General features: G+C 36.1%; 1 pseudogene; it reads left to right on the top strand.

Annotated features, from left to right (window-relative positions):
- The first annotated feature begins 986 nt into the window (after positions 1-986).
- On the top strand, positions 987-10,467 carry LOC121164869 (annotated as a pseudogene).
- The last annotated feature ends 2,507 nt before the right edge of the window (positions 10,468-12,974 follow it).

The following is a 12,974-nucleotide window of genomic DNA, read 5'->3' as shown; positions in this document are numbered from 1 at the left end:
TAGGAGATTGAAGTTAAGGATATGAATGAGGCAATGAAAAATGAGGCCAGCAAAGTGGGGGTATTTTAGTGATGAGAACCTCATAAGTCAATGAATTGCAGATAAAAACAATATTTTGGACCATACTGTGGAAGTGGGAAGCAGAAATGGCAAAGTTGAAAGTTTAGAATTAGGAAACTGAAAACAAAACCGTAATATGTGTGACATGAGCATGTGTACACACAGAAGTTGCAGAAATAAAAGGTAGTTTATTATTACTATCTTTAAAATGCCCTACATCTGTCCTTGAGTTTGTAAAGCCAGGTCGTTATAAATGTGATGAGAACACTCCACCATCAAATTTTTAATCCTTAAGAGATCCCATTAAACACAGGGGCATTCAGTCTAAGTAAATACACAACAATAATAGCAACAAATGTTACAGTATTACATAGTTTCCAACAGAATTGGTACCTAAATCACATTCTTTATCAAAACAGCTTCTGTAGTAGGATAGATAGAAATGAGAATTTCCTTTGTATAGATAAGGAAAGTAAAGTAACAAATCAATGAGTGACAGAAACAGCGCCAGAACCCACTCAACTCTATCTTATTTTAGATGTTCTATAAACTGCTGACATTACTGGGGAGGCATTAGGCACAACCTTCATTATTGTATTTTTTTCAATTATCATTTCCACATTGCATGGATTTTCCCATTAATGCTCACCAGAAAATGTAGTCAACGAAAGTCAACAAAAAGTTGATTAAAGACAATTAAAGAAGTTGAATAACTATTTGTTCATCAGGGTGAAAGCAATATGTATCCCTTAGTATTATACAGATTATATATGTGGGATGTAGCTACCAAATGCAGGAATTTTAGTTTTTTGGATTTCCTTAATTTTTTTTGCAAGAATAACAGTATGTGAGCATAAATGCTGTGTGTATATGTTACACCGCATATATGTAAGTTGATAACGGAATTCTAGTTATTTAACTGAGACATGGAGCAGAGAAGTGTAGACTTTGGTTTAGTAGCTGAGATCCTGTCTGGGGTGTTTGGATCCTGTGTCAGATTCCTGGCTCTGCTCCTGGACACTGTGAAAGGTAGCTGGTGATGACTGAAATACTTAAGCTGCTGCCCCACACCGGGGAGAACGCAGCTGACTTCTCACATGTCTGCTTTGACGAATGTATCCCCAAATGATGCGCTCCTCTGGGAAGTAAACCTAAGAATGAAGGTTCTTTCGGTGACTCTCTGCCTCTTTCTCTTTCAAAGAACGAATGCGTGTTTAGAGACAAATCATCAATTTTTAACTCTATTAAATGTTTCCGCTGTCTTTTTTTTTTCTGTAGCCTTAGACACAAAGGGCTCTTTTATCTCAGATACAAGTATGAAGAAGAAATCATAAGAAAAGAAATGTGAGAGAACATCCTTCTATTTTCTCAGTACATTTTTGTGCAATGTCAGTCATTGCTTTAATAAAATTGAGCTTAAAATTCAAACTCTGTGTAGAATCTATATTTCAATTTACAAATGGTCACTTTTACCCCAGGCAATAAGGAATAAGATACTTTGCACAATGCTTGGGTTTTATTATAAACTAACTATATTTTCTTTCATGCGAAATTATGCTGGACACTAGACTTGCTAATGTGAAAAAAATAAGTACATGTGCATGTATGGGTGAATATGTGTAAAATATATAATGATTTTCCTATCAGAAATCTCTTGGTTTCTGACTAAAATTCCATTTTCTCTTAAAGGCAATATATAGTTGTGCATGTTAAACAGATGAATATAATTAGAAGTATTTTCAAGGAGGTTCAAAATCCAGAATACATTTTTGAATAAACATTTAACCAAAGAAAACTTGACATGAAGTATGATTAGATATGATTAAGGTAGATAATTAGTTATTAAGAGTGTTTTCATGGTTCTTGAAAAAAATAAGGAAACCAGGAAAAATCACTGTCTCTCCCCTCCCCAACAAGCTCACAAAAAAGGGTTCAGTTTCAATGATGGTAACTGCAAGTTTCTACTTTTATCATCGTTCTGTCAGTCATTCCTTAATATATGAGGTCTCCTTCTTCGAAGCCATTCTCCACATGGCTGACAGAGTAATCTGCGTCAAATGTATTTCTCTTTATTAATCCCTCAATGGCTCTTCACTGCCCTCAGGACAAAATTCATATTTCAATTCGAATCTCCTGTCTTCCGCTCTACTTTCATCTTCTCTCGGGATTCTATTAATGTTCTTCCAGTCATCGTAACATGCCAGCAGCTTATCCAAGTCTCCATTTCTTTACACATGCTTCTGCCTTTCCTAACTCTCCTTCCTTCTTCAAGGCTCCCGCAAGTCCTTCCCTGACCTTCTTTTGTTCCAGCTTCATTCCTTTATGCTCCCATAATGCCATGTACTGAGCATGATCACGGTTTATGTTATCACATCATATTCATTACTCATTTAACATAATAGAAAATAAATGTCTGATATGTAGCGAATTCATCCTTTTTATAGGTACATATTATAAAACCATTGTAGAAAGCACGGTAGGTCCTACATAAATATTTGCTAAATGAAGGAATAAAGGCCATAATGGATGAACCAAACATAGAAATTGGAATATATTCCTGGAAGAGATAGATACTGACCAGGTTACGTTGTCCAAATCTTTCATTAGTCATTTAGCAGTTCAGAGAACAAATATAATATTCCCTTTATAGCAAGGACTTCAGAAAATATCTGGAGAAAAATAAATAAAAATTCTTATTCTATCCCTGTATCAAAAAGAGAAGAACTACGAGATTTAGTCAAGGTTAGCATGTATTTGCTGAGGAAACAGAACCCCTGGAGTGAAGCTCCTTCTTCAGTAACATGTAGATCAAGTTTTCCTATTTCTTCTTTGCCAAGGCACTTGCCAGCCCACCCCTGAGACTGAACCTAATGCCAGGTGGTACTAATGAAGCCCGCAAGGTGATAAACACAGATTTCCAGGGACAGATGATTCATTTTCTTAAACTTTACCCATTTGTACTCTGAGGTTGATAGTACAGCCTGCTGCATAGAGATGTGGAGAGGATTAAGGGGCTCAGAGAGATCATAAACATAAAAGACCATTGAACAGCTGTTCCAGATTTGGGCTGAGAAGCAGAGGGAGATCCTCCTGCAAATGCTCCTCATTCACCCATCCTTCACCTCCGGCCCATGCTCTGGATGAGCAGATTCTAAAGGGCAAATGGAAGAAGTCGGGGGCGAGCCCTAGGACTTTTTTTTTTAGGTGACCAGGTTTTGTCCATTTTCTCTGATAATGACATTTCCTGAACACCAACTTAACACCACAGATGTACAAACCAGATAAGAAGCCTCAGGTGCTTCTCTGGAAAAAAAAAAAAGTTTGTTGGACTGAGGAAGCCATGATAATCTCCATTGCTAAGGACATAAAAGCTGTTTCATTTTTGATATTCTGAGTTGCAATTATACATTTGGTATACTTTTCCAAAGTCAGACTGCCTGGAAAAAGATGATGGGAAAATAACCACTGAGTCCACTTAAATGAAATTGAACTGAAAATATTTTTCTTCAAATATATGCACATTATTTTTGTTTTCTTACTATTCGTGTTCAATTTCTCATTTAGGAGCTGTTTGTTGATGTTCCTAGTGTTGTTTTGTATTCATCAATAGTGGAAAACAAAGAAATTTTACCTAAAATGTGGCAACAACAATGAACAAAATGTTTATTAAAATTCAAGATTTTCAGAAAGCTGAATTTAATATTTTTCTAATTTGTTAGAAAAAGTTCCATTCATACAATACATATGAATTGTTACCTGCATGTGACATTAATTGGTAGGAGAATTCTGATAAGCTCTTAGAAAATTGCACCAATAATTTGGGAAATGAAAAATTATCCTAACTGATGAATAAGTATAGATTATTTTCATTGAAACACATACATTCAGCAGTTCATTTTCTCAAAGAGAGAAGACATAAATTGTTAGACACAACAATAATCTGCATCTTTGACAGAGAAGCTTTAATTCTTTTTGTGACTCCAAAGGCAAATCTAATTACAAGTAAGGGTATCTAGCATTTTTCCTTTGGAAAACAAGTCATATATAATTCACGTTTTACTTATTTGGATAAAAATTCAGGAAGTTTGATCTTGAAACCTACATTTGTACGGTAACTAATGATTTTGTCATTGGAAACTTGTTTATAAAACTTCTAGTTTTGGAGTTAGACATATCAATCTACCTATGGAATTAACTAATACCTGTTGTTTCAAAAGCTGGGCAACTAATATTCAATTCAGATCCACTAAAGTTCCTGCTGAGGTTTTATTTGTTTCTGTAATGCTGGCTCAGTTAAAAAAGTGTCTATCTTTAAGGGATTTTTAAATTTTATATATTATTATTGTTTTTTTGAATTTTATGGTAAAATTGCATAGGGTCTGGATTTCCCTACCTTCTTCCCGAACTTAAAGGATGTTTTAAAACGCATTTCCATTGAAGCAATTTGCAAAATAAATTTTACCTTTCTTACTGTCTTTTCTGATAGTGTAATATTGAGCTAACTCTTTAGTGTTACTTTTTTGCTGTTTCTATAGATAATTTTATCTTTCAGTTTCATAGTAATTGTCTTAAAGTTCAGAGTCATTTTGAACCTTGTAGGGAGCCAATTTTCAACTATTCTGATATCCTGAGTTAACAACAAAGTGACCTATGCTCTGCATTTTGTACAGGAAAACATATACTTACTTTTATAACAGCAATTTTAACTTTGACTTGCAGTGCTTGTTTCTAGTAATTTAACTAGGTATCTGTTTGCAATTCCAGGCTGGACTAAAGGCAAAATGAACACAATTTTGCATCAACTTTGTACATATATTTCTGATAAGTGTGCTGCACTTTCCTACGCACTTTTCACCTTTTCAAATTCATATTGTTGACTCAAAGACTCCTGATTTTGCATTTACCTATAGCCATATATTAGCACAAACAGTTAAATGTTCACAATCTTGGCATATACCTTACTTCCTATCTTTATGTCGTTTAACAAAATTTTTCAAATAGGCAAGATAAAAGTGTTGTGAATTCTATCTGGGCTAGTTTTATTAGTTTGCAATGAGATGAATTTCAAAGAAATTTAACGTGAAAATAAATTACGGTGTAGCTTCAATATAGTGGCTCTCTGTGTTCAACTTGAATACCATTGTTTTCCTAAACATCATGATAATAATAGTAACACAAAGGCATGAGAGCAGCTAGGAGTGGTTCTCCATGTGACCCACCAAGTAAACACAAATGATTACTTCACAACCCCCAAACTGCTGGGTAAACATGTTTATACATTTTAGTGAATGTGTTTAAAGACCTTAATATGCGTTTAAACTGTGTTACTGGAGAGAGCATGAAGGCAATTATTGCCTCAAACAATTAATTGCATCAAATGGAATGATTCACATCCAAATAATAATAAGAATCATACTGAATAAAAAGGATTTAGCGAGTTCTGTGTATCGCATCCTATTTAATTCAGATTGATAAATGAAACATTGGAGATATATATGAGTAGCATCACAATTACAGGCATTTTTTGTTATTAGGTACTATTCAAGCCAGGAAATTTACAATGCCCACCTCCTTCCATGTCAATATTCTTTCATGGGGGAATTACCTCTGCTACAAACAATAGAAGAAATAGAAGAATAAATATCAAAGGATTTTCAGTTTTGTAGATACCTAATAAATTCACAGTGAATTTCCATTGACCTTGTATTTAAGAGTGGTCTTTTTAAAAAACAATTTTTTGGGTACAGATTCATAGGCTCAGGGATTTCTCCTCCTACCCTATCCACACCCTCCTTCCCACCACTAATCCCCCCTTATTACAATAGTACTGTGTTTCAACAGCAGTTGCAAGTCCATCGTTCTGCTCTTTAAGTGTATCATAACACTGTAGATATAGACAGCGGTAGAGAGTCCAGCATCTTATTGTCAAAGTATATTTTACTTTCATTGAGAGTCTACCTTTTATTTAAGAGTAAAGGTGCATACTCACTGCATCTTCACTTCTTGATATGCTAGTCTGCATTATACAGTTTCTCTAGGTGAATATATGTACACACATGCTTGTATATGTATGTATGTATGTATGTATATATATATGGCATATATATATATGAAAGTTGCTATTTTGCATGAAAGTTGCTGCCTTATGTCAAAGAGAATATATGATATTTGTCTTTTGAGGATTGGCTTATTTCACTGAGCGTAATGGTCGCCAGGTGGGACCATTTTGTTGCAGATGGTAAACCAGTGGAAACCATTGGAAATCAGTGCAATGATCCTGGAGCTATGCACATTTTTGGAAAATTGAAGGCCTTATTCTCTATACCTTGCCAGCCAATGGCAGGTCAGGACATGCTCTGATCACCTTGAAGTGGGCTTCAGCACTACGGTGAAGGACAGCAGCTTGTTCTTCATTGACAGTTCCTCAGGACTTGGAGATTTCCGGCAGTTTCATATAGAACAAGGGGAAATTGGAATTGTCTTCAATATTGGCAAAGTTGATATCTCCATCAAAGAAGATAAAACTCCTATCAATGTCAGCAAATACCACATGGTGTGCTTCACCAGAAACAGCAGCAATGCCACACTCCAGGTGGACAACTGGTCAGTTAGTGAGCATTACCCCACAGGCAAAACTGATAATGAATGCTTCACCCAGAAGTCAGCCATCTTCAACACCCAGGCGCAAATAGCCATTGATGGAAAGGACATGTGTCACCCCTTCCAAAGTCAGCTCTCTGGACTCTATTATGATGGTCTGAAAGTACTGAACATGGCAGATGAGAACAACTCCAATATTAAAACAAATTGAAGTGTCCGGTTGGTTGGAGAAGTCCCATCAGTCTTGCGAACAATCTCCATGCCACCTGAAATATCTACCACTGTCATGGAAACCACCACTATGATGGCTACTACCACAACCAGCAAAACTTGTTCTACCACCAGCATTTGGTCTGCCAGTAGGGAGCTGTATCAGAAGGGGAGCAGCAATAACTTGAACCAGTGCTCGTATGGGATATCAGCACCACAGATGGAGGATCAGCCTGTTGTGCCACAGTGTCAGCCCTGGAACATGAGATCTTAGCCTGTATCTGAACCACAAGGTTAAGCTCCTGCCCCAGAAATGATTGAAGAAACACACATGTGTGTGCTTGTATGTTTGTGCATGTTGTTACAGTAGTGATGCATACATAGTAAGCTTCTAATAAATGTTATCTTTTGTGAAAATAGTATCTCTGCTATTATCATATTATGAAAATCTTATGACCATATTATTAATGACTGAGTAGTTTCCATTGGAGTAGATGTACCACAGTTTTCTTATCCATTCCTCTTTTGATAGGTCTGTGGGTTGTTTCCATGTGTTTGCGATTGCAGATCATGCTTCAGCAAATACAGAATTACAGGTCACTTTCTCATATGCAGATTTTATCCCAGAGGTGGGAAAGCTAGGTCATATGGTAGACTAATTTTTCAATTATCTTAGCATTCTTCAACTGACTTCCATGGTGGTAATACTAATCTACACTCCCAAAAATAGTGAAGGAGGGTGCCTCTTCCCCCACATGGCAGGAGTGGTTAATAGAATTCTGAACCTAGGCCAATTTCACTGGAATTACATGGAGTCTCAATGTGGTTTTATTTGTATTTTCCCGACAGCCAGGGAGCCTAAGGATTTTTCATATGTCTTTTAACCATTTGAATTTATACTTTTGGGAGTATTTCAAAGTCAATTCCTGATAACAACAGCCTTCTTTCTGCATATTCTGAATCTTGGTGCCTCTCTGTAAATATTTCTTTTCAATAAAGAGAAATTTTAAAAATATAATAAAAAAAGATGCAGAAAGAAATGCATTCAGTGTATCATTGAAGAATTCAAATGATGGTGATCTCATGTGGTGCTATTATTATTCTGCAAATTTAATCTGTTTCCTCCACAAACTGCTCACTCCGTAACCGGGAGTACTAAGATGATGGGCAGAAATCAGAGCTCCCTGAGAGAAGTTTGTGATAGTCTATTCAACAGTTAACGAAGTGTAGAAGGTGGACACAATCCAGTTCCGGAAAGTTACAGGCAAGGTATTTGGACTGAGTTAATGCCTGAATTTTCTGGAAAAATATGTGGAAGCAAGACTGATGATCAAATTGAAGAGTGGACATTTGAAAGCAATGGGGCAGACATGCAACCTAGAGGACTTTTTCCTGTAGAACTATAAGCAGTTTGCTAGATTATACAATGGAACAATCAAGTATCATGTGTTCCATTGCTAGTCTATAAAGCTTCTTTTGTTAAGTCTTCTGATGAGACAATGTCATTTTCTTAAGATGCTTTTGGTATTCTCAACAGCTTCATGTAACACTTTGGTGATACATGACTTTTTATTCTTGGTTTAACTTTAAAAATGATTTTGCAATTCTTTGTGGATAAGTCCAAAATATATAAATGATTTGCAGAGTTTCGAGAGCACATATATATGCATGTCTATGGAACTGCTTTACCATTTGGTGACTGCAGTATATTACTATTGAGCTGAAAGATTTAGTTCATTTTTTATATATTATTTATTAAATGTTTTTAAGATTTATTTATTTTTATTGGAAAGAACAATTTACAAAGAGAAGGAGAAAAAGACAGAAAGATCTTCTGCCTACTGGTTCACTCTCCAAATGGCCTCAACAGCCAGAGCTGGGCTGATCAGAAGCCAGGATACAGGAGTTTCTTCTGGATATCTCACATGGATGCACGGTCTCAAGACATTGGGCCTTCCTCTCCTGCTTTCCCAGGTCACAAGTAGGGAGCTGGAAGGCAAATGGAGCAGCTGCGATGAGGACCGGAACCCCTATGGGATCCCAGTGCACGCAAGGTAAGGACTTTAGGCACTAGGCTACTCTGTTGGGCCCTATGTCTTATATTTTCAATCTTATGATAAAATTTAAGAATCTTCAAATTCAAGAATCAAACCATTTTATCTCATTATATGCAGTTATTACTTTTGATATATTGCATACAATAAAATTTACTATGGTTAAAACAATTTTAGAGCACAGAGGCCAAGTCGTGACATATATGACCTAATTCTACACTTATGCTTCCAAAGCACATACTGCTGATGATGGCAAATTTCTCCACCTTGCCTGAATGGAGCCAAAAAATTTTTCAACAGCCAAAAGCAATGTGTAAAAATTGGCTCCAGAAATCCATTATGATTGTGTTTTGCCAAATAAGTTTTTGTTGCATTTTAGCCAGAAGGCAAAGGATATTTTTTTTCCCGGTAGGTCCCCATTAAAATAGTACTGCTAATTCATAGAATGGAATTGGTGTCTGTAAATATCTTTAGAAATATGGATGTGAGGTATGACTAAAAAAATGACGTTTTAAAAAGAATTCAACCAGAGGCATACTTTAAAAAAAAGGGGGAGCTTATTAGGTCTGGTGCAGTAGCCTAGTGTCTAAATTCCTTGCCTTGCACACACTGGAATCCCATATGGGTAAGCACCCTGGCATGTCCTGGCAGCCTGCTTCCCATCCAGCTCCCTGTTTGTGACCTGGGAAAGCAGTCGAGGAGGGTCTTGGGACCCTGCATCTGCGTGGGGAACTCGGAAGAAGCTCCTGGCTCCTGATTTTGGATGGGCTGAGCTCTGGCCATTGTGGCCATTTGGAGAGTGAATTAGCAAATGGAAGATCTTCCTCTGTGTCTCTCCTTCATCCTATAAATCTGACTTTCTAATAAAAAATATTTTTTTTTAAATCAGGTTGTTTTTGCTTTTTGGATTGCAGATTAATTTCCCACAAGGCCTAACCTGGTTTTACAAGTATTTGAATTTGAAATGACTAGGTGTATGTCAAAGAATAAACAAAAATTCAAGAAAAAATAAAAAAAACTGTAAGTAGATCACAACGATTTGTGGATGGAGTCTAAAATATAGACAGATGCATTATGAAATAACCATGTACACATGTAGTTACTAAGTCATTGTCAGATACTATTTCCATGCCTCACTGTGATGCCACTCAATGCAGGATGTGCTGAGAAGCTATGATTTGGTCTTTTCAAAAATATTCAGTGAATAACCTTCTGCCCAATTACACTTTTCCTTAAGATAAGAAACTAAGACCTTTAATATTTGTAACAGTTTTCTTCTGAATATGTGGCAAACTACATAAACTTTCAAACTAGTAAGTAGTTGGTAATGCATATATTCAGAATGGATCAGTATGTGTTAGGGGAAGGCAGTGCAGTGCCAGAGTTCTAGGGCTATTTTTATGCAGAGGCTTTTTTCCATGTAGAAGATAAAGATGAGTGCAAGAGTAAAATGGATACTTTTACTCATTCTGGCTTAGAGCTCACCATCCAAGAAGATCAGAATAAACATGCCCGTGTAAGTGATGGAAAGCAATGGCTCTAGGTTCCTTCCTCAGCATCTCTGAGAGTGACTCCATGAAATTTTCCTTCTTTTCCCCATGATGTCTCTTCCCAATGTACTTTTTCTTTAGCGGAGCAATTTCTTTATCTGATCCAGGTGACAGAATGGCGGTATTAAGATGGAAAGAAAGAGGATTGTGGCAAGATCAACATAAAAATTATTCTCACTGCTACTTTGTGTCAGATTTAGGTTTGTTAAGGAACTATAGTCACAGGATTGTATAGGCAGAAAACAGCTGTTTCTTTGAACCAATCTGTGTTATGACACCGGATTCAGATACATTCCATGAGGAAAGGCGTATTTAAGATTTCTCTTCATCTGTTGCCAAGCAAATAGTCACTTTTGCCCCCAATGACCTAATTCTTTCCATTTTATTCACTTAATATATGCAGTCCAGAGAGTTAGAGGCCCAGCCCAGCAAGAGGCCAGTTTTTTTTCTTTGCCTAAAAGACAGGAGCTAGACAGAAGACTGATAACCCTGAACATGCAGACATCCTGGGGGGGATGTCAGATCAGATCATATCTAAAAGGCAATCTTGTAAAAAAAGAAGAGAAAAATAATTCTTAAGCAGCCATCAGCCTTTTTAAATTTTTAGCAAGTAAAATATATTATACAGTATGTCTAAAAGTGTGTAAATAAATGAAAAATGTACAGGGATGAACATATGAAGAAAATTTACAGGGAACCTATTACATGATTTGAGGATTAATTTTAATCTTAACATCAAAAGACAAAAGAGAAAAAATTGATAATTAAACTTTCGGACATCACACTGGACAGATGGACATGTGATAGTCCCATATTTTCTGCTTATTATTTAATATCAAATTCTTCAACTGCAGAAAGGTTAATAACAAGATTCATCATATTGGCCCTGTTGGGAAACAACACAAGATGATGCTTACTGTGTATTATTTTTAATACATATAGTTCTCTAAAATGTCTTATGGACAATGCAAGATATGTTGGTAGCATTCACTTACATGTTATTCATTCAGTGAATGTTTAAATACACATGCACACACACAACACGCTTACTATCTGCTATGGGATATGAACAGGGATATAAAAATAGAAAAACAAATCTGACTCAGACATCTGAACTCAGTTACCTACACTTACTTATCAAGACATTCATTGCCTTCAGCGAATAGCAAGTGATGTACACCATCCTAGAACAGAGCATTGACACCACGACAATTAGACAACTTGAGCTTGTCTACAAATCAGCAGAGTCTAGGGTTTAGGAAAGTAAGTTTTCTAGGTATCAGTTTCTCAAGGCTATTGCTCCAAATGAGGTCACTGCCCAGAGTAATGAGAACAGTGGGAATCTCTCCCATTCACTATCGCCTGAAGGTCAACAGCCGTCTAGTCTAACTCATGCAGGCTTTCCAATTGAGAGTGAAAGCAGATTTTTTATCATGTCCAAGAACAAAGGGCATGGATGAATTGCAGAAAATGTAGATGGCGGTTGTCTTCTTCCATACAAAATATGTACCTCAATTTTCTACTAATGCATTCTTAAGCAAACTATACTGCAATTAAAAGACAGAAGGTGAAAGTATGGAGAACATCAGAAAGAAGGGAATGATAAGCTATCTCCTTGGAAGAAAAGTCAATTACAGAAATGAGAAGGTTCTCTTTGGGTAAAAAATTGGAGTGCTACCTTTCATATATAGAAAATAAATTCACCAGTCAATGGACTGTCTACTCTTTGCAAATCATGAAACAGAGGTTATGCACTTTAGTGTGGTATACTCTGAACCTTTTCTCTGTATTTTCATAAAAGGAATCCGACATCCTGAACAGAGCACTGCCCAACAGATTAAAATCACTATGAATGTCCTTTTATTTTCTTGGCAGGCCACATGCTGATCCAGCAGTCATCTATCTTTACCCCTTACCTAGACATTGATCAACAAATATTACCTGGTGATAAAACTGTCCAATTTTCTTACAACAAAAATTATAAGTATTTAAAAAATGCTGAGCTTGGATAAGATATCTTATCTACACTTAATTCAGACACATTCCAGAGCTTCATGTAATTGGTAGAATGTTTAAAATAAATTTCTAAGTGCCAAATACCTTGTTCTTTCCAATTTATTTGAGAGATACTAAAAATGTTACAATTAATTTCATATGTTATATTAAGACATTGCATTTATGTGCTCAAAACTACAGGGGTCTCCGTAACAGCCCTAAGTCATTCCATTTTGCAGTACAAGGAACATTGTTAATGTTCAGAAGATTACAAAATACATTCTCTTTGATCTTTGCTCCTTACTGAAAGACAGCATTCAGATATCAGAAATGTATTTTTCTTCAAATAGTTGATTATTCCTAAAGGAAATATGATTAAATAGAACACTGTAGATTTAATAAAGTAACAAAAGAAATGGCATTTTTTTTTCAGCTGCCTTCATCCTAGTGCCTCAAAGCTGTTTGCCTTGGGATTTAGAAACTGGGAGAATAAGTTGCTGATCCT

This window comes from Ochotona curzoniae, unplaced genomic scaffold (genome assembly GCF_017591425.1).
Source record: "Ochotona curzoniae isolate NIBS_2020 unplaced genomic scaffold, NIBS_Ocur_1.0 contig_1071, whole genome shotgun sequence".
NCBI lineage: Eukaryota > Metazoa > Chordata > Mammalia > Lagomorpha > Ochotonidae > Ochotona > Ochotona curzoniae.
This window is presented reverse-complemented; position numbering and strand designations above follow the sequence as displayed.